At 37.6% G+C, this 21,979-nt stretch overlaps 1 protein-coding gene and 1 pseudogene across 1 annotated transcript in view; one reads left to right on the top strand and one right to left on the bottom strand.

Annotated features, from left to right (window-relative positions):
- The window catches only part of MDGA2 (MAM domain containing glycosylphosphatidylinositol anchor 2), a gene marked incomplete at its 5' end in the record, with an annotated part of 686,261 nt that overhangs the window by 214,998 nt on the left and 449,284 nt on the right, over positions 1-21,979 (bottom strand). The gene's annotated exons all lie outside the window — the stretch shown is intronic.
- LOC102857328 lies at positions 1,352-18,620 on the top strand (annotated as a pseudogene).

Consider the following 21,979-nt stretch of genomic DNA (forward strand, 5'->3'; position numbering starts at 1 on the left):
TGGTTTTTTCCAACCATTATACCTTAAAGTTTCAATAATCATATAGTCAGATTACTTATAATTTTTAAAGCAGTCATAACATACTATATAATTCATCATTTTATGTTGGAATCACCCCGGAGTCACCGTATAAAATGTTGGCACTGAAAACAAAAAGAAATTGAAATAAATTGAGACTCATCATATTATCTCTGTCATTTCACCATATATTTCAATGTGAATAATTTAATGTCCTAAAGCCACTCACATTTCTTAAATGATTATTATTTATGTTCATAATTTTATATTTCCTTTTCTTGATTAATTTTGTTTAATTATATCCTTTTTGAGTAAAATGTGGTAATGAAATAATATACTTTTTTTTCAAGGACACCTTTTAATATTTTATCTGTCACTAGGGAACACCATTAAAGAATAAAACATGTTTATTAACTTTAAGAAGAGCATCTAATGTCTCTTTTCAAATATTTGTCATTAAGGAGTGTCTCTTTTCAAATATTTGTTATTAAGGAGAAACAGTTCTTTTTACCTTTAAGAATTATCCTGTTGTTTTCCTTGTTATGTGTCATCGAGTTGCCTATGACTCACAGCAACCTTATGTATAACAATCCTAAATCCTGCTCTATCGTGTGACAATCTTATTGTCTGTGAAATACCTACCCTGATTATACCATTCACTGAATCAATCCATCTCATAGATGGTCTTTCTATGCTGTCCCTCTACCCTCCAAAACATGAGGTTTTTCTCCAAGGACTGGTCCTACCTTGGAATATGTTCAAAGTAGGTCAGATGAAGCTTCCAAATTCTTGCATCCAAGGACCAGCCTGGCTTCACCTACTCCATGACCAAATTGTTCTCATAGTAAGCCATGGTATATTTAATACTCTTCTCCAACACCAGAGCTCACAGGCATTAATTCTCCTCTATCATCCCTAGTCATTGTCCAGCTTTCTGATGCATAGTAAGTAATTGCAAAGACTGTGGGCTGGATCTCCAGACTTACATCACTGATCTTCAGTACTTGGAGATGTCCCTGACAATAGACTTTCGCAATGCAATTCATCTTTTAATTTTTCTGGCTATTGGTACCAAGAGCATTGATTGTGGAGCCAAGCAAACTAAAGCTGTTAACTATCTCAATCTCTTCACCATCTATCATGATGCTGTCAATAAGCCCAGTGGTGAGAATTATCCTAATAAGCATAACATCATGGAGAAATTTATTTCCATTTCAGAATGCACTGTTAATTTAAGTTCCAAAGTTTCCTTTGAAGAATCTTTCATTTTGACTACAAGAATTTTTAAAACTTCAGGGAAAAAGCCATTTGTCATAAAAAAGGAAATCAAAAGATGGCTCAAAAGAACCAGAAGGAGCACTGCACATCTGCACCCCTGCTTCCCCATGTACGGAAATGTAAGTCAAAAGAGCTACAAAGAATACGGGCACAGTGGGTCGCAGATGAGTCAAAGGCAAGTTAATAAGAAAGTCTGATCTGTTTGAAAGATACTCGCATATGTGAAGCTGTAATTATTTTGGTCAAATGAAAAAAAATAAAAGTAAAAACTGTACTAAGGAAATTTAGAATGATGAAGGAACAGAGTAGAGTTGGTGGTACGAGGGTAAAAAACCCCAGAATTTTGTTTTTATTTAAGTTCTAATTCTATTTGACTATTAACCTGTTAAGTTCAGAAAAGAGCAGCTCTAAATTCAACTAACATTTCTTTGTTATGCTACTGGATTGGGAGACAAATCTTAATACCTGATAGGCACAAAAAGCTTTGCTCTTAAATTACAGTCTCTTTTAATTGGCATGTCTCTTGACGGACCCTCAAAGCTGTGTGTAGGGATTTTGTAACAGACCTATTATCCCTATGAGACAAAGGATTCTGCCAGCACTCCCATACTCAAACTGTGCAAATCTTTTTAACATAAGACATCACTTAGAAAATGATTGCTAACCAGGGAATATTTATTTTTGTCCTTCCAGGGGTTGTTATTGTTACAGAGTAGAGGAGTGCTTGATATTTGCATTAAGTAGGAGGAGGACAGAAGGCCTTGAAATACCCTACTTCATATTTCTTTTCCACTGCAGTAAGCACAGTTGATGGCACATTTCACATAATTTGGTACAAAGTCACAGGTATGTATGTTTGTTTGACTTATTTTATGGTTTATAATGAATATGTGGTTTATAGTGAAATGATTCCTTTGAATTGTGATGTTGGAGAAGGATATTTAATATATCATGGACTGCCAAAAGGACAAACAAATATATCTTGGGTGAAGTGCAACCAGAATGGTTATTGAAAGCAAGGATGGTGAGGCTTTGTCTCACATACTTTGGTCATGTTATTAAATGAGGCAATTTCTTGGAAAGGGACATCATGCTTGGAAAGATGGATGGTCAGAGAAAGACCATCAGCTGTCGTGAAAAAGAGGAAGATCATTAATGAGATGGACTGGAACAATGGCTTCAGCAATGGGCTCAGGTGTGTTGGAGCTGGTAAAGATGGCACAGAATAGGACAGGGTTCAGATCTGTTGTTCATAGGGTCATTATGACTCATCTTCTACTCAACAGCACCTAACAACAACATTTTTTTTATTTTAAAGGAGTGAATAATACACTATTTTAGGGAGACCTGGTGGCCTAGTGGCAAGAAGCTGTTCTGCAATCTCAAAGGCACATAATTCAAATCCACCAGTTTCTCTCAGAAGGATGAGCAATTTCGTCCTGTGTGAGTAAGTGCTTTGAAAACTCTTTGAATGGTCAGCAATGGGTCAATTCAGACTCAATGTCACATAACAACAACAACCCCACTGGCTTGTTACCCCCACGTAACTGTGTGCAATTATCTTCATTATATGAATAAGGTAAGTGACATTTTTGAGGTGGGAAACACACAAATAAGGTTTATAAACTAATAATGAAGAGAATAGTAAGTTTTGCCAGCCTGCTACACTTAAAATTAGCAGGTTCAGCAGCAGAAAATGGACATCTTGCTACCAGCAAGAAAGAAGTCAAGAGTCCAGCATGCATCCATTTGACCTGAGGACTGGGAGGAACCAAGACAAGAACAGCAAGAATTTTGGGATGGATGGTTGATGTTAGGATTGATAGAAGGTGTGTGTAGTTTGGGTTATGTCTCACCATATAGTAATAATTTCTATGTTGTAGATGGGGACTTTTCTAGCTTGTGGAGACAGTGAGTGCCATCCACTAATGCCACATACCGACCACAGTCTTTTTACAAACCTCAAAAACATGAACTTTCGTTGCACTTTAAACCTAGAACAAGACTCATCCCTGTGGCTCAACTTTCACCCAGAATATAGACAGGCCTATTTGTTTTAGCAAATAACAGTGAGCTATAAGCTACTCACTCTTTAGGACAGTCAGACAGTAAAGATAAAAGGGGTAATATTGTTGTTGCCTTGTACCATTGAGTCAGACTTGATCCATAACTGCCCCTCCAGTGGGTTGTCAGGTGCAGTAAATCTCATGAGAGGAGACTGGCCATCTTTCTCCCAAGTGCAGCTGGTGAATTCAAACCATATGCCTTTGGGTTAGTAGCACAGTCCCTTATCATTAAGATGTTAGATGTCATCAACTTGAATGCAACTGATATCAACCCAATGGAAAACAGATCTGAATTTTCTCCTATACTGTGGCATCCTCATCATCTACTACACTTAAGCCCACTGTTGCAGTCACAGTGCCAATCTACCTCATTGGAGATCTTCCCCTCATTGACCCTCCACCTTTTCAAACATGATATCCCCTCCTAAGAAATAGCTTTGTCTAGCTACATGAAAAAAAGTATAAGAAATGAAGATTTCTGACAACAGACTTTCCACTGCAATTTGTCTTTTAATTTCCTGACTGCTGGTACTAAGAGTATTGATTGTAGAGCCAAGCATACTGAAGCTATCAACAATCTCAATTTCTTCATCATCCATCATGATGCTGCAAATTGGCCCAGTGGTGAGAATCTTTGTTTTCTTGATGCTGAGCTTCAATCCATATTGAAGGTTTTAGTCCTTGACCTTCTTCAGCAAGCACTTCAGGTCCTCCTCAGTTTCAGCAAATAGGGTTGTGTCATTTGCATAACACAAATTCTTGATGAGTCAACCTTCAATTCTGATGCCACACTTCTCCTCAAAGAGCCCAGCCTCCGGGTAATCTGTTACGTATATAGATTGAAAAGATACGGAGATAGGACACATTCTTCATGCACTCCTTTCCAATATTGAACCATGCTGTATTTCCTTGCTCTATTCTGATGATTGTCTCCTGGTCCAAGTATAGGTTTTGCATAAACACAATCAAGTATTCTGGGATTCCCATTCTTCTCAGAATCAGCCACAGTTATTTTTATTTGGGTTTTTAAAAATTTTTTTTTATTGTATTATTTTTACGTGTACCATCAAATTAGATCTGACTGGTACAGGAGGAGATTGCCCCCTCCTTCTCCAGCAGAGCATCTGGTCACAGTTTGTTATGATCCACACAGTCAAATGCCTTTGCATAGTCAATGAAACACAGACATTCCACTGGTATTCTCTGCTTTTAGCCAAGATTCATCTGACATTAGCTATAATGTCCTTAGTGCCATCAGCAAAAATAAAATGAACTAAAAAGATGACATGAACAAGAGAGGAAAATTCCTCAGGAGAAAGAGTTATTTTGGATCATAATGATTTTTTTAAGTATATGAAGCTTTTTCATTAAAAATACATATAATGTAATCACACTGATTAAGCTTCTTAAGGAAAGGAATTTTCTTTAGGGATTATGAAAACACTATAATCATCCAATTATATTCATTTTTGCACAGAGTGGGTGAAAGTATTTGCTTGAAATTATCAATAAAAAATGAGACTTAGCTGAGTTAAATTGTCAATACTTTTAATCATTCAGTTAAAATTGTATAGTACTGATCAACTTCTTTGCACTGGTGTGAAAAGAAAATACTTAATAGGTAAGCTTTTTAAAAAGCAAACTAAAATTATATCTAAATGAAGATTGCAGCAAAGGTGAAATCTATTTATCTTTTGTCTTTTGTTTTCTTAAATATGCACTTACTGTTTTTGCGTGAACCACACACCAGGTAAATGAACTAATGGCCTTTCAGATAATGATGTTTCACTGCACAACAAATATACTGTGTTTATATTCTGCATTGAGAAACACTTTAGGGACAGCTACCAATTCTTCCTTTTACCATTTTGCTGGGAAGGTTTTTCTGCTATGTTTTGGGGGAAGTGAGGAAACAGAGAGGAAGAGACTGACTGGGACAACAGGACCAGGTCTGCAAAAGCAAATTCATCTATAAGATATTCTGGAAAATATCTAGTTAAGAAACTATGTTTTAAAGTATTCAGGAATAAAGTGAAAGAGGAAATGTAAAACAATCTGTTCCCCAATCTGTGTCACTGTGCCAAACCCAAACCCAGCACATTATTATATCAAATCTTTTACAATTTACAGCAAACTTATATGACAGACTAGAACTGTCCCATAACATTTACAGGGCTGTAAAATTTATAGAAAACTGTCAATACTTTAACAAGTAGAGTGGCTAATGTGTTCAAACCACCAGTCTACACAACCAAGGGCTCTAACTACTGGATTACAAGGGCCCCTTGTTTCATTGTACCTCCAATTAAATTAAGTAGGGAATGGTTTACTGATATTGCTAGGTGCCATTGAATCCACTACAATTTACATCAACAGATCAGAACACTATCCTGCAGCATCTCCAGGATCTCCACATTGTTTGAGCCCTTTGTGACAGTCACTATGTTAATCCACTTGGTTGAGGGTCTTCTCCTATTTAACTGATCCTCCACCTTGCCCAGAATGATGTTTTTTTCCAAGGACTGGCCCTTCCTGACACAATGTAAAAGGAAATAAGTACCCTGATTTCACTTTCTTCAAGAAAGACTAGGTTGGATCTTTTTCTAGTCTTCTCCAGCACCATATTTTAAATCATCTGTCATCCTTTACTTTTGTCAACTTGCAGATGCATAGGAAACAACTGATAAAACCATGGCTTGAATCAGGAGTACTTTGGTTTTTGGGTTTGGGTGTTTTTTTGTAAAAAAAGTATTAATTTTAATGAACATTTACAGAAATTTTGGATTTCCATTCATTGTTGCATTTTCTCTACCCCGCCCCAGTTCTTTCCTCTCTTTAAAAAGCAAAAGATAAACTTAGGTTTTTTTCTATTGCAGTACCATTTCTATTATTTTTTATTATTATTAAATTTTATTAGTTTTAATGAACATTTACAGGGATTTTTGGTTTTCATTCCTTCATTGCTGCACCATTCTCTCTACCCTCCTCCCAAGTTTGTTCTTCTTCCCCCGCCATCCGAATGTCTGTTTTAATTATCCAGTTGCCACAGTGCTTGTCAAAGTCAGTTCTGATTAATCTCCTTTGTCAGTGTGTCCTTTGCCATTCCCTATCACTCCTCCCTGAGAGAGACTTCACCCTGATTCATAAGGAAAAGGGGATGGCGTATTCTCTTAGCTACTTCCTGCTGAAAAGGGACGCTGTGGGTTTCAGGGTGAAGATCTTCTCTCACTACTCTAAAGGGCCCCTTTGGCAGTAGGAAACACATAGACTATTACCGAGATTGATTTTGGAGTTTAGATGCACTGTAAACTTAGTTTTTAAGCTGTCATCATTGATGTGTAGCACTTCTCCAAAGTGTAGCACTTTGGAGAGATCCTTGCAGCAGATGATCTCAATGCAACACAGCACTTAAATTTTTGTGGATCCAAGTAAAATGGGATAGTTGACAAATCTTTTCTCCATCTATCATGATATTGCCTATTGCTTTATGATGAAGACTGTATTTTTCCTGATGTTGAGATACAATCCATATTGACAGTTGTAGTCTTTAAGCCAGCTAATGATTCTGATTACTTGCATGTGCTTCTGTAGAAATATATAAAAAGCTGGCAACATTAAAGCCTTGTTTGGGGCCTTATGAATAATTGAGATGACTAAGGTCCCTGAAAACTACTACATTTAGGGGAAGAAAAAGAGAAAGTTGTAGTCTTTGATAGTGTTCAGTAAGTACTTCAAGTCCTTATCACTTTCTGTTAGCAAGATTGTGTTTGCATGATTGAGTCTTCCTGAAATCCTGATGCCCCATTCCTTTTCACATAGCCCAATTTTTCAAAATATTTATTAGCATACAAGGTGAGTACATATGGATAAAGGATACATCTCTGACACATACCCGCCCTGATTTTAAACCATGCAGTGTTCCCTTTTCCTGTTCGGACACTGTTCTTGGTTTATGTATAGGTTTCATATAAACACAATTAAGTATTATGGCATTCATATTATTTTCAATGTTATACATAATGTATAATTAATAGAGCCAAATGTCTTTACATCGTCAATAAAACACAATATCTGGTATTATCTGCTTTCAGTCAAGATTCATCTGAGATCAGCAAAGATGATGTCATCATTCTACAACCTCCTCTAAATCTAGTTTAAATTTCTGGCAGTTCCCTGTTGATTTGATGTTCCACACTTTTCTTTTTTTGTATAATCTTCAGAGCCAGGCTGGGTTTAGAAGGGGTCGAATTACTAGGGATATTGTAGCTAATGTTAGATGGATCTTCGCTGAAAGCAGGGAATACCAGAGGAATGTATATCTGTGTTTCATTTATTATGCAAAGGTGTTTGACTGTGTGGATCATAACAAACTGTGGCTTACTCTGAGGAGAATGGGAATCTCAGAACACTTGATCATACTAACGTGAAACCTATATTTGGACCAAGAGGCAGTCATGAGAACAGAGCAAGGAAACACTGCATCATTCAACATTGGGAAGGGCGTGTGCCAGGCATGTGTCCTGTCTCCATACCTTTTCAACCTGTATGCAGAATAGATTATCCGGGAGGCTGGGCTCTATGAGGAAAAGTGTGGTGTCAGGATTGGTGGAAAATTCATCAACAATCTCCGTTATGCAGATGACACAACCCTGCTTGCTAAAACTGAGGAGGACCTGAAGCACTTGCTGCAGAGGGTCAAGGACTGGAGCCTCCAATATGGATTGAGGCTCAATGTCAAGAAGACAAAGATTCTTGCCACTGGACCAATTGGGAGCATCTGGATGGATGGTGAAGAGATTGTTCACAGCTTTAGTATGCTTGGCTCCACAGTCAACACTCTTGGCACCAGTAGCCAGAAAATTAAAAGGTGCATTTCCATGGGAAAGTCTGCTGTTAGGGACCTCTCCAAAGTACTGAAGAGCAACGGTGTCTCTTTGAAGACTAAGGTGTGCCTGATACAGGCCATGTTCTTTGCTATCACTTGTTATACATCAGAGAGTTGGACAGTGACTAAGGAGGATAGAAGAATAATTGATGCCTTTGATATGTGGTGCTGGAGAAGAGTATTGAGGGTACTATGGACTGCTAGGAAAACAACAGATTCATCCTGGAAAGGGTTACACTTGGTGGCTCCCTGGAGGCAAGGATTCTGAGGCTCCCTCTAACCTAGTTTGGGCTTGTTGTAAGGAGGGACAGGTCCTTGGAGAGGGACATCATGCTTTGTAGGGTGGAGGGACAGGGCAGGAGGGGAAGGCCCTCTATGAGGTGGATTGATTCAGTTACTGGTGTAATTGAGATGGGTGTATTGGAGACAGTGTGACTGACACAGGACAGAGCAGAGTTTAGGGATGTTCTACATAGGGAGTCTCAAGCAACTCGATGGCACGTAACAACAACAACAACAATCTTCAGAGAGACTGAATGTAATATTAAATTTACTATTAGACAATTTCCACATTATTTTATATTGCCTATGTTTTTATGACAACAAATATGGATCTCTTTCCGTCAATGTGCAAAGTAATTTTCTTTCTAATTTCTAAGCATAAGCTAGTGAGTATGCCAAAGGATGCATCTTGTTGAAACAACTCAATATTTTATCCAATCCTGGGTCCTTATTTTTTATCACAGCCTTCAGCTCCGCTTGAACTTCTTCCTTCATTACTATTTTTTCTTGGGTCTTTGCAACTTCCTAAAATGTTTTGGTGTCAGTCAATTATTTTTGGTACAGTGACTCTGCATTTTTTCCATCTTCTTTTGATTTTTTTCTGCATCTTTCAAGAGTTTACCCATAGACTCCTTCAGTATTGCAAGTTGAGGCTTGAATTTCATTTTTAGTTCCTTTAGCTTGAGAATTGGTGAGTGTGTTCTTCCCTTTCGGTTTTCTAACTCAACTCTTTTTACATTTTATTATACTTTGCTTTGCCTTCAAGAGCTACACTTTAAAACTTTCTGTTTAGCTTTCTTACTTCAGTATTGTATCTCTTTGTTTTTACTTCTATAAAAGTTTAGTACAAATTTCAGACTCTCTTCTGGCTTTGGTTTTTCTTTTCTTTCTTCCATGTCTATGTAATGAATTTTCCTTGTTTCATGGATTATGTCCTTGAAGTCATCATCTATCTCATCCTGTCTTTAATCACTAGTGATCAATGCATCAAATCTTTCCTTGAAATAGTTAGAAAATTTAGTTGAGGTTTTATGTCACTGCCCCACTAACCCTCAGTATACAGACTTCATTGGAGCTCTAGCCAAGACAGAAGAAGAAACAGGATTGTCCATCTACTTCTGAAATAATAGGCTTTTGAAAATCCAAGTTAACACTGTCACATTGTTGGATATAATGTTGGAAGATGAGCCCAGTCATTTAGAAGGAACTAAAAAACTGAGGAGAAACAGCTACAAACAATCATTAATAACTGGGATATCGAATGTATAAAGCATGACTCTGGGACAACTGGAACTTTTCAGAAATGAAATGGAATAAACAATAATTGACATCCTACGCATTAGCAAGTTGCAATAGATTGGTTCTGGTCATTTTCAATCCGATAATCAGATGACGTATTAAACTTTGAATAATGAATTGAAAAGGAGTAATATCACATTAATAATTAAAAAAAAATACCAAAACAAAACAGAAACCAACTTTTCAGGATCTTTCCTGAAGTACAATATTGTGAGTAATAGGATACCACGCATACACATGTATTATGACATCTTAATGTAACTATTATTTAAATATACACAGCAAACACTAAAATCAAAGCTAAAGAAATTTTTCATTTCTACCAACTATTAAAAGAAACTGACTTTCTTTTAGCTTTTGCAGTTCTGGTGACTTAGTTAGTAGTAAGGAAGTGAGTTTCAGCACAAAGGTACGTGGCTCGAATCTACCTGCTGCTCTACAGGAGAAAAAAGGGAAATCTCATGTGCAGTTCACTGCCTCTGAAAACTCACTAGAGGATCAGCTATGAGTTAGGTCTGAATCGATGGTACACCACAACCACCACTAACAACTTTTGCAGTCTGAAATTGATCATACATGCAGTCAATTAATTAATAATAATTATACCTTGAGCTGTGGTGTTGGAGAAGAGTGTTGAATACACCGTGGACTACTAGGAGAACAAACAGGTTTGTCCTGGAGAAGGTGAAGCCAGAATACTCCTTGGAGTCAAGGATTCTGAAGCTTCACCTGACATACTTTGGGCATGTTGCAAGAAGAGACTGGTCCTTGGAGAGGGACATCATGTTTGGCAGAGTAGAGGGGTGGTGCAGGAGAGGAAGACCCTCCATGAAATGGATCAATTCTGTGATTGGAGGGGTGGGAATGAGTGCATCTGAGATGGGCAGGTTGGCACAGGATAGATCAGCATTTAGGGTTCTTGTACATAGGCTCGCTATGAGTTGCAAGCAACTCGATGGCACATAACAACACCACCACCAAATTATACTTGCACCAGGAGACAGCGTTCAGAACAGAACAAGGAACACTGCAAATGGTTCAAATATGGGAAAGGTGTGCATCAAGGATGTATCCTATCTCCATATCTTTTCAATCTATATGTGAAACAGGTTTTCTGGGAGGCTTGGCTTTATGAAGAGAAATATGGCATCAGGATTGGAGGAAAACTCATCACCAATTTGCATTATGTAGATGACACAACCCTGCTTGCTGAAACTGAGGAGGACCTGAAGTACTTGCTGCAGAAGGTCAAGGACTGTAGCCTTCAATATGGATTGAAAATCAACATCAAGAAAACAAAGATTCTCACCACTGGGCCAACTGACAGCATCATGCTGGATAATGAAGAGATTGAGACTGTTGACAGCTTCAGTTTTGCTTGGCTCTATAATCAACACTCTTGGTACCAGCAGCCAGGAAATTAAAAGACAAATTGCATTGGGAAATCCTGCTGTCAGAGACCTCTCCATGGTATTGAGGAGCAACATTGTCAGCTGGAGACTAAGGTGCACCTGATAAAGGCCATGGTCTTTGCAATTACTTGCTATGCATCAGAGAGCTGGACAATGACTAGGGATGATAGAAGGAGAGTGGACGCCTTTGAGCTTTGGTGCTGGAGAAGAGTATTGAATATATCATGGACTGCTAGGAGAACAAAGAAGTTCATCCAGGAGAAGATGAAGCCAGGCTGCTCCTTGAGGCAAGGATTCTGAAGCTCCATCTGACATGCTTTGGATTTGTTTCAAGGCGGGATCTGTCTTTGGAGAAGGACGTTATGCATGGAAGGGTGGAGGGACAGCACAGAAGAGGAAGACTCTTGATAAGATGGATTGATTTAGTCACTGGGGTAATGGGGATGGGCATGTCAGACACAACAGGATTCACAAGGGATAGAGCGGCGTTTAGGGCTGTTGTACATAGGGGCACTATTGAGTCACAGGTGACTCGACAGCACATAACAACAAGCTAAAATAAAAATAAAAACAATAATTTGTAGTAAGTTTGGTGTTGTTATGTACTAGAGTCAGAACTGAATTACAGCCAACCACAAGTAGGTTTTCAGATGCAGTAAATCACACAGGAGGAGATGGCTCATCTTTCTTCCTCAGAGCAGCTGGTGGAATAGAAGCTCACGCCTTGCAGTTGGCAGGCAACGCCTTACCACTAGACCACAATATCTCTCTGCATGTAATATAATGAATTGAAATATTCATCCCAAAGTTTATTAACAAAATTTAAATTAGTGGCATATATATATGGTTTTAAAAAACCCTTTAACCTACAACCAGAAGAGGATAAAATAGATGAAAGGGACCTTCTAAGAATCAAATCCCTATGCACATCCAAAAACTTCTCCAACTGTGTAAAAAGGGAAGCCAAAGACTGGGAAAAAGTATTTGGTAATGACATATCAGATAAGGGACTTATATCTAGAATTTATAAAATAGTTGAGCACCACAACAAGATAATGGTAAATAATCAAATTGAAAAATGGGCACAGGATATGGACAGACACTTCACCAAAGAAGACATTCAGATAGTCAACAAGCACATGAAGAAATGTTCAAAATCCCTAGCTCTAAGAGAGATGCAAATAAAAACTACTATGAGGTATATCTCACCCCAGTAAGAATAGCAAAATTTAACAGAACAGCAAGCAACAAATACTAGCGAAGTTGTGGAGAGACTGGAAGCCCTATTCATTGTTGGTGGGAGTGTAAAATGGTGCAACCACTGTGGAAGGCAGTATGGCACTTTCTCACAAAGTCACAAATAGAGATACCATTCAACCCAGCAATTCCACTACTGGAAATATACCCCAAAGAGACCATAACTGACATCCACGCAGATATATGCATACCCATGTTTATTGTGGCTTTGTTCACAATAGCAAGGAGTTGGAAACAACCTAAGTGCCCATCAACAAACGAATGGATAGAGAAGCTGTGGTGTATTCACACAATGGAACACTATGCTACACTGAAAAACAAGGAGCTCATGCATTATTATTCAAGATGTGTAACCCTGGAGGACATTATACAGAGTGAAGTATCTCAGTGACAAAAGGACAAATACTGCATGGTGCCACAGTTGTAAAACAGGACTGACCTCGGGGTTGGGAGGAGACTGAGAAAGATGGGTTCGATAATGTATTCTGCATTGAAACATATGAGGGAGAAAACTGTTTAAAAGGGATATATTATTAGGTATTTTTGTCATGGCAGGAGTCCAGAGCGAAGGCTTCATGGTGGAGTGGACCTGGGGGGAGGAATTGTGAAACGATGAAAGAATTTTTCTTTTATTTTTCCAAGAGGGTGGTGTACTAGGGGGGAGGGTTGGGAGGGTAGAAAAGTGTAACAATGAATGAATGGAAATCCAAAGTCTTTGTAAATTTTCATTGAAATTAATAATAAAATTTTTAAAAAAATACAAGTCCTTGGGCTGGATGATAGGTGAAAAGGAGATTGCACACAGTAGGTATAAATGAAGTCACTCAAACCTATTTTGCGTTTTCAGCTACTTAGTACAGGATAAGTTAAAAATCATATAAATATATTTCTGAAATTTTTGAAAAAAGATTTAAAGAAAATTTTAACTTCTGTGGAGCAGGCAAAGAATATGTTAGGAGAAAATATTATTGGTATCATCATTTTTATATAAAAACTATATTATATAAAATATATAAACATTATAAACATTGCCTCAGGATTCAGTTGATTAATGTTTCTAATAACTCTTGCAACCAATGAAAAAATTAATCTGTGTTTTTAATTCAAATAAAAGAAACTTGTGCGATAAAAGCTAAACTTTATTTAATAATTATTTATTTTAAAATATGAAAGTATTTCTCTATGTTGCTCATACAAATTATATAAGCAATAATATTAAAAAATTTTTACTAAGGCTCTAATGAAATACTTGATAATAGTTTTCAGCATATGGTTGAATATGCATGTGAAAAACAAAATCATATTTTGAAGTTATATTGCAGACAAATTACCACGCAGTGTAATATTGGCATACCCAGGTATATGGGGTAATTTCTGGAAGCATAGTGTAGTGCATTATGACTTGGTAACTACTGAAAGATCAGTGATTTGAATGTAGTAATTGCTCCTTTGGAAAAAGCTGGATAGAAGCTTCCCATAATGACTTACAGCCTTGGAAATCTGATGGTGTCAGAACATAGTTGCATGTTATCTAAGAGTATCTGAGAGTGTCCTTCCCTGATACCACCAAGAAGCTTCTAAAGGAGGCGGATGTGTTAAATGGTGGGAAATATTCAGAAAATGGTTGAGAACAAGACTAGGGGGCAATAATGTCTACCTAGAATGGTAAGACTGCAGGATTATATTTATGAAGCTGAAAAAAGACGGACTAGATTGATATTGGCAAACAGGAAATAAATTCGAGTAAAGAGGCCTTTGCAGGCTACTGAGTAATACTGACTTTTATATAAAGAGAAAATAATTTTACTATTCTGTTAGTTAAAAGTAAAAAAAATAATAAAAAAAATAAAAAATAAAAAAAAAACATCATGTTCACCTATTTGTCTCTGAGTAGCCTTTACTATTCTTCTGTATGAACAAAAAAAATTCTTCCCTTGTACTTTCTTTTTAGTTGCCTGTCTCTGAAATTAACTTCATCTCAGTACTTAGTTATATTGATATTTTACTTTTTAACAATAAAAAGTAGTTATAGTAACCTAATATATTTTATTGACTACAAGATAAAAAACTCCAGTTATTTCAAAAGGACAAAAAAATTACTGAGTAATTCACTAAACAATTGTGAGCCTATCTGTTCCAGCGCACTACGATCTGTCTTCAATATCCCTTTCTTTATAAGATCCATGAAATTCTGCTTTTTTTAAAATATTCATTTTAATTGAACATAAAGGCCATACACTCCCCAATAAATTTCTGAGGAGCAAAGTACAAAATAAAGCCTTTTTCTGTGGCTTTCTCTTCATCTCATTTGATCTTGTAGGAAGAAATGAAAGGGTAAAGGAGTAAGATTGTCTCAGTAACACTGACTACTACTGTCCATGATTTCTGTTCATCTGGAAATTGAGAGTCAAAAGTAACACATAGAATATCATTTGGTTACAGGTAAAATAAACAAACAAACAACCCCCCCCCATTCAGTCACTCATTCAAAGTCTTTGGTTTTTAATGTATATTTTAATACATCATAACAGAAATTAATTGCAGATTCAATATACATTCATAAAATTAAAAGGATACCTTGGTTATCTACTGTAGAATTACCACAAATAGACGTTTTCAAATAAGGTAGACTTCAACATGGATTTAAGTTTAACATCAAGAAGACAAAGATTCTTACCACTGGGCCAATTGGCAGCACTATGATAAATGGAGAAGAGATTGAGATTGTTAACCATTACAGCTTGCTTGGCCCCACAATCAACATTCTTTATACCAGCATTCAGGAAATCAAAAGACACATTGCACTGAGAAAATCTGCTCTCAGGGACCTCTCCAGAGAGCTGAGGAGTAATTATGTCAGTATAGAGACTAAGGTGTGCTTGATCCAGGTCACGGTTTTCACAATTACATGCTATGCATCAGAGAACTAGATAATGACTAAGGGCGACAGGGGACAAAACCCCCCAAAATCATTCCTTTGAATTGTAGTACTGGAGAAGAGCACTGAACGTACCATGGACTGGCAGAAGAATAAATAGGTCTATCTTAGAAAGGTTGAAATTAAGTTCCTCCTTGGAGACAAAGATTTCCAAACTCTGTCTCACATACTTTGGGCACATGGCTAAGAGGGACCAGTCTTGGAGAAGGACATCATGCTTGAAAGAATGGAGGGACAGTACAGTCAAGGAAGACCCCAGGTGAGTTGGATTGACATGGTAATTGGGGTTATGAGATTGTGTTCAAGTCAGTGAGACTGGCTCAGGACTGGGCAGGTTTCAGAGCTATTGAACATAGGGTCGCTATGAGTCACAGGCTACTCAATGACATATAACAACATCAACAAGTATTTTTAACAAACAGAAACTTATGCTCTCAGTTTAGAAATCCAGAAACCTGAACCTGTTGTGCCTGCTCCACCTCTGATCCAGTTTAGAAGAAAGGTTATTATCACTTTTCATCATTGGTAAGCCCCATGTTCCTGGGAGATCTCAAATATCTAGAATCAATCTTCTGCTTGATCTAAGAGTTTTCCAGCACAGGGTCTGCATCCAAAGGATTCATATTTCTCTGGATCTTTTGTGTTGTTACTTCCTTCTCTCTGCTTTGTTATCTTTTTGTGAAATAAAGAATGTTATAGGCCACAACCCAGGGAAATTCTCTTTACATGGAATCAGGGCTGTGAGGGGGTTAAATTAGCTGCATGTCAGCTTTAATCCTTTACAACTGATTGGCTTATTAGATCATGAGAGATCAACACATAACTGCTAAATTACATCATTACAACCCTGTCAAACCACAGAGCTTCGTGACTCAGTCAGACTGACATATTTTTTTAATTCAAAGTCACTGCTTCAGAATCAGCACCAGCTCATAACTGCCTTCCTACTAGGTTTTCAAGGCTTTAAATCCTATGAGAGGAAATGACCCATCTCTCTCCAGCAGAGTTGCTGGTGGATTCGAACTGCCAGAGAAGCATGGCTTTGGATTGGCATCATAATAAATTCTTAAGGACTACAGAACACAATCAATGACAGATCTAAATTCAATGCATCGCATAAAGTATTAAATACGTATGGCTACTATGAACTGCAGGCAACTCAATGGCACATAACAGCTATCAGATAATATTTTTAACATATTCATGAATGTATTGACCATAATGTATGTATGTATGTATGTATGTATGTATGTATGTATGTATGTATGTATGTATGTATAAATGCTCACCATAGGCTATGAGCTGCTTGGATTTGGCCTCGTACTTAAAAAGGCTTTGGCCGCCCATTTGGAGTTATTTCCAGAATGGAAAGATGAGCGGAATGGCTTGATTCTGCAAAAGTGTGGTTTTTGGTTTAAGGTTGAGACTAGGGTGTGGATCTTGCTTGCAACAGGGTGTGAGCTGATTGGATTTGGCCTTGTATTTAAAAAGGCTTTTGGGCCCTTGGGCCTACATCCTTTTGGCCTGGCCTGATTTCTGTGGATCTCCCAAATAAAACAGGCTTGAAAGCAGTAGTGGCATCTACTACCAAAAAGAGCTTGTCTCCAGAAACTCTATGATCTTGGAGAAAATATGAAAGTTTTGTGTTTAAGATTTTCATTCATAGGGTTGCTATAGGTCGTCCATGACTCTACAGCACTTAACAACAATGTATAAATAATGATTACATAAACATACCATATTAAAAAAATAAGAAACCTTGGTGTCTATCATACTCCTAAAAAATTATTTTGCTTTATAATGATATTTTTGTTGTTCCTTTGTTAAGAGTACAATATGTTCACTAAAGTCTGTTAATATTATTATTAGGGGCTATAAAGAAATCAAAATATATCTCTTTTTTTATTTCCACTTATTCTATCCTAGTCTGAGAGCATTTAACTTCACTTATGTAAAACCTTTCCCTAGACCAAAAAGCTGATGTCAAAGAAAACCAAGGGAACATTGTGTGAATGGGGGAAAAAAAAAAGAGGAACGAACTGGGGGGGGGCGGTAGAGAGGTAGAGAAAATAGTGCAACAATGAATGAATGGAAATCCAAAATATCTGTAAATGTTCATTAAAATTAATAAAATTTAATAATTTTTTTTAAAAAAGGAGGTTGGGCCTCAGTGAGGAGACAGCAGGCTTTGAAGTGAACACCAGAGTAGTAGCCTGAGGAGCATCCGGCCAGCTAGCTGCCTTGTGCCACAGCCACGGCAGTGAAAAATGGCAGATGCCTGGTGGCCAGGACAGGCTTGGGCACTGCTGTCGCCATGAACCAGGTTTCATGTCACTTTTGCAAGGACTAGGGTAGCCCCAAACTACCTGAATAGATTTGCCTCAGATGTGAATCACATTTATTGAAAAAGTGACAGATGATTCCATTTTTTTACGTGGTGGTCGCAGCCAGGTAGATTGGCACATCAATATATTTTGTAAAAGTTCTGGGACAATTTGGACCACATGATGTTTTTCCAAGATTTTAGACCATTTTTAAGTAGTAATCCACTGGACCAAAATAACTGAGGCAATGAGAGGGGTCACCAGACTCATACTAACTTCTGGGGACCTAGTCATCCTCCGCACTGACAATGACTCAGAGACAGATAGCGAGCGAGTAGTCAGCCTGAAAGATCCTCAGCTATTGAAAGAATAATATAATAGCTTTTCACAGGATTCTTTGTAAATCCTGGAGTTCCTACTTCTCCACTCCATACCCTTTGTCCTGGTATGGGATACTATACTCCAACCCTGAAGACTATGTCTAGGGTCACACAGAGCTCAATGCCATTGTAATCTTGCTTTTAGGACAACTGGAAAACACAGGGCCTCCTCCAGTTGAGAAGGAAAAGATCACATCTCTTCCAACAGTGGCAGTAACTCAGGAACCAGATGATGTGGATTTAGAGTGTCCAGTATGCAAAGACGATTGCACAGTGCAGGAAGCAGGGAGGCACTTAACCCTGCAACCACTTCCTCCTCGGCAGCTGTATCTTGCTATGGTAAGAATTGCATGACATATGTCCTATATACAGGAAGAGCTTAAATGACAAGGACTCCACCCGATTCACCCCGAACTCTGAGGCCACTGCAAGCAACACATTTAGCAATGACAGCCAAATGCATGACCAATGGGCGTTCTGAAATAACACCGTAACCAGGGCTATAGCAGTCTTAATACAGCAGCTGTAAACTGTATCCATACAAAAAGTTAAGAGGTGAATTTAGGAATCTCCTAAGAATCTCCAGCATCTGCTATTAATGTACTGAGGGGTTTTACCTCTATAAATTTAAATTTAGTACCTATAGATGGAATTGTTTGTACAACCAAATGCCTCTTATTCCTAAATTCAGAGTGGTAAATTTATAAGTGTGAAAATTATGTGAACCTGTCCCCTACCCTCAAATAGTTCCTTAAAGTCTAGTTAGGATCCTGCTGTCTGTTATGCTGCCTTGTAATGGAGGTTATAACCATTTTCTCCAATCTCTAACCTCTCATTAGTGTGTTTTACAGTGAATCTAATGGAATCAGAGCCCTAATGTCCTGCTGACAGAAAAGTCCTTTTGTCTTAATTGTACAAAAGCAGAACCTCTTGACCATATTAGGCTTGAGTTGAAGTCACATTAATTCAGGAGTATCAGACTTATAATTTTGTTTTTGTCTTGATTCTCAAAAATTAAAATGGGATGGAGAAACTGTCTTCTCTTTGTACGTTTTGGTTTGCTCATTTTCATTTTTAAATACTATTTCAGGAGACAAAGTTTCCCGAAATGTCAACATGCCCTGTCTCGTGTCGTAGGAGCTAGATTCTGGATTCTGGGCCCTTTTTAAAGAGTGAGTTGAGAAAGATACAGGCACAGAGAGATATATTTTGAAATATTCTGAAGTTTTTAAAAATGACCTTATAGGGTCCTTTTTCCCTACGGACTTTGAAATCACACCCCTTCCAACACCAACATAACTTCATTACCATTTCACAGCTAGTTCACCTTCTCAGGTAACAGTGATTCTCGGAAATTGAGATTTCTTTATTTAAAATAAGATGGTTATCATTTTAATTTTTTCACCACTAAGAACATTCTTATTCTGTGTGTTACTTAGAGGTTTTGTTTTGGGTTTTCTTGTTTGTTTGTTTGTTTTGTTTTATTCCCTCCCCCCCCCCTTCTTTTTACTGCATTTGGATTCAAACTTCTTATTGGGATCATTTAAAAAACAAAACAAAAACAAAAAACACCCCAAAACAAATCATCAACAATAACCAGTTTGGAGAGGGGGAACTTGTTTTTTTCAGCCTAATAATACATGGTTCTTTGCAGCATTTCCATATTTAAAGTTAAGTAAATCAAATAGGTCAAGAATATTGTTGAAATTCAGTATCAAAAGGAAACGATGGTGTGCAATAGCTGCTGGTGTACATAAAAGAACACCACTAATGGTGCACCGGATATTAATGATTCACGTAGGCCCTTCATGCTGTGGGATGATGAGAACACAGAAGGCCACTCTTCAGTGAATCTCTATCTTGGCTAGGAGTATCTTTTAAGATTTGTTTTCTACCAGATGCTGGTTTCAGGGTGAAAGAAAGGGGACTTTACAGGAGTTAAGGGTGAGATAATTCCACTTTTCTTCAATGTCAAAGATAAAACTATTGAGATTTTAGACCTTAATTCCTTTGTGTGGGTAAGGCCCTTGCACTCATATCAACTGGCCTATCTCTGGTTTCTATGCAGAGGTGAACTGATTAAAGAGTATCTCTTCTTCATTATCTTTCTCTGTTCAGAGACACAGAGAAAACTATTTGATTAACACATAGTTAAGAGAGATTCCTACTTATTAAGCAACTGAAAGGTTGAAAGGTTATATACAGCAGCATCTTACTGGCCTCAAAGTAATGGCTGGTTTTCAGGTAGTTCCTGTGGGCTAATCCAACCAGACTTAATGTGGGCTGGACAGAATTGGGGAGTGGTGTGCAAAGGACAGACTAGTGGATAGTTGGCTGCTATCTCCAATATCTTTCAAGTATCTGAAATATTGAGGGGAAGAAGAATAATTCTAGCATAAAAATTATTTTTCCATCAAAGTTTTACTGCTGGTTCTCTGGAAAACCTGAAGAGTCTAGAAATTCCAGAAGGACAATTTGTTCTGTTGCAATATACATCTTTGCTACCTTGTTACTGTTGCTGTTGTTGTGTGCTGTAGAGTAAGAAATGATAGCTGACCCTCCATTGGGTTTTAAAAAGCAGTTAAACATATAGGAGATTTTTTATCTTCTCCTGTGGAGCAGCTAGTAGATTTGAACTGTGTGCCTTAGGGATAGCAATGCATGTTCTTACCACTAGGCCTCCAGAGCTCACAATATTGATAATTTACTCACATTAATAATGGAAAAAGGAATAATAACTCTAGGGCAAGGATGTAGAAGCAGCTATTTAATGGTTTCTTTAGCTTATTTTTTCAAAATTGTACAACTGCCATGGAAGGCAGTTTGGTGCTTCCTCAAAAGGTCTAACACAGAAATTCCATATGACCCAGCTATTCCTCTGCTTGGAATACACCCTAAGAAAATGAGAAGTGAGGCACAAACAGAGACTTTTATACCAATGTTCATAGCACTATAATTCAGCATCACAAGACCATGGAAACAGCCCAGATTTCCAACCACAATAGAATGGATTGAGAAATTATGGCGCATTCATACAGTGGAATACTATGCAGCACACAGGAGCAACACTTTTGTAAATTACTACATAACTTAGGGAGAATAGAGGGTATTATTCTGAGTGAACTAAATCAGACCCATAAGGACAAATACTGTATAAAAACATCATTGTAGAATGAGTATGAGGATCCAAGGGGTGGGGACTGAAAGTAGAAGGTCAGGATGTGGGGCATTAATTATAGGGTCACACAATTTGATTTAGGGGGTGAAGGAAATGGAAAATATCGGTGTGGAAAACAATGTGTTTGAACTATGGATATAAACCAGTATAAAACAAAAATAATATAAATAAAATTAAGAGAGGTGTGCATCAAGGTTCTATTCATTACCATACCTATTTATTTAATCGGTACACTGAGCAAATCATTCAAGAAGCAGGATTCTATGAAGAAGAGAGTGGCATTAGAATCAGAGGAAGATTCATAAACTCATCATGAAAATGAGGATCCAGGTGTCTAAGGTTTATCATTCAAAATATCTTTCCTAACCAACTATTAACTGTTTATTTTGTGCTAAGGTATTTATTGTATTAAAGAGAGGGGATTAAAATGGGATACAAGTCCTACTGTACTCGAGGCCTAAAGTAAACTCATGGGACGCCCATATTAACTCTCTCTTTTGGGATGGTCACTTTCCTGAGACACAGCATCCAGCCTTACAGGATTCTAGCCCATTGCTCACCAATTTCTGCAAAACCAGTCTGCATACCTACAATCACATGAGTCATTCACCTGATGAATCCAAGTATCTGGAAGCTCTTCCAGTCATCCACCAGCGAAACCA

Source organism: Elephantulus edwardii, unplaced genomic scaffold, assembly GCF_000299155.1.
Source record: "Elephantulus edwardii isolate Elephantulus edwardi_28Jun2011 unplaced genomic scaffold, EleEdw1.0 scaffold00179, whole genome shotgun sequence".
NCBI lineage: Eukaryota > Metazoa > Chordata > Mammalia > Macroscelidea > Macroscelididae > Elephantulus > Elephantulus edwardii.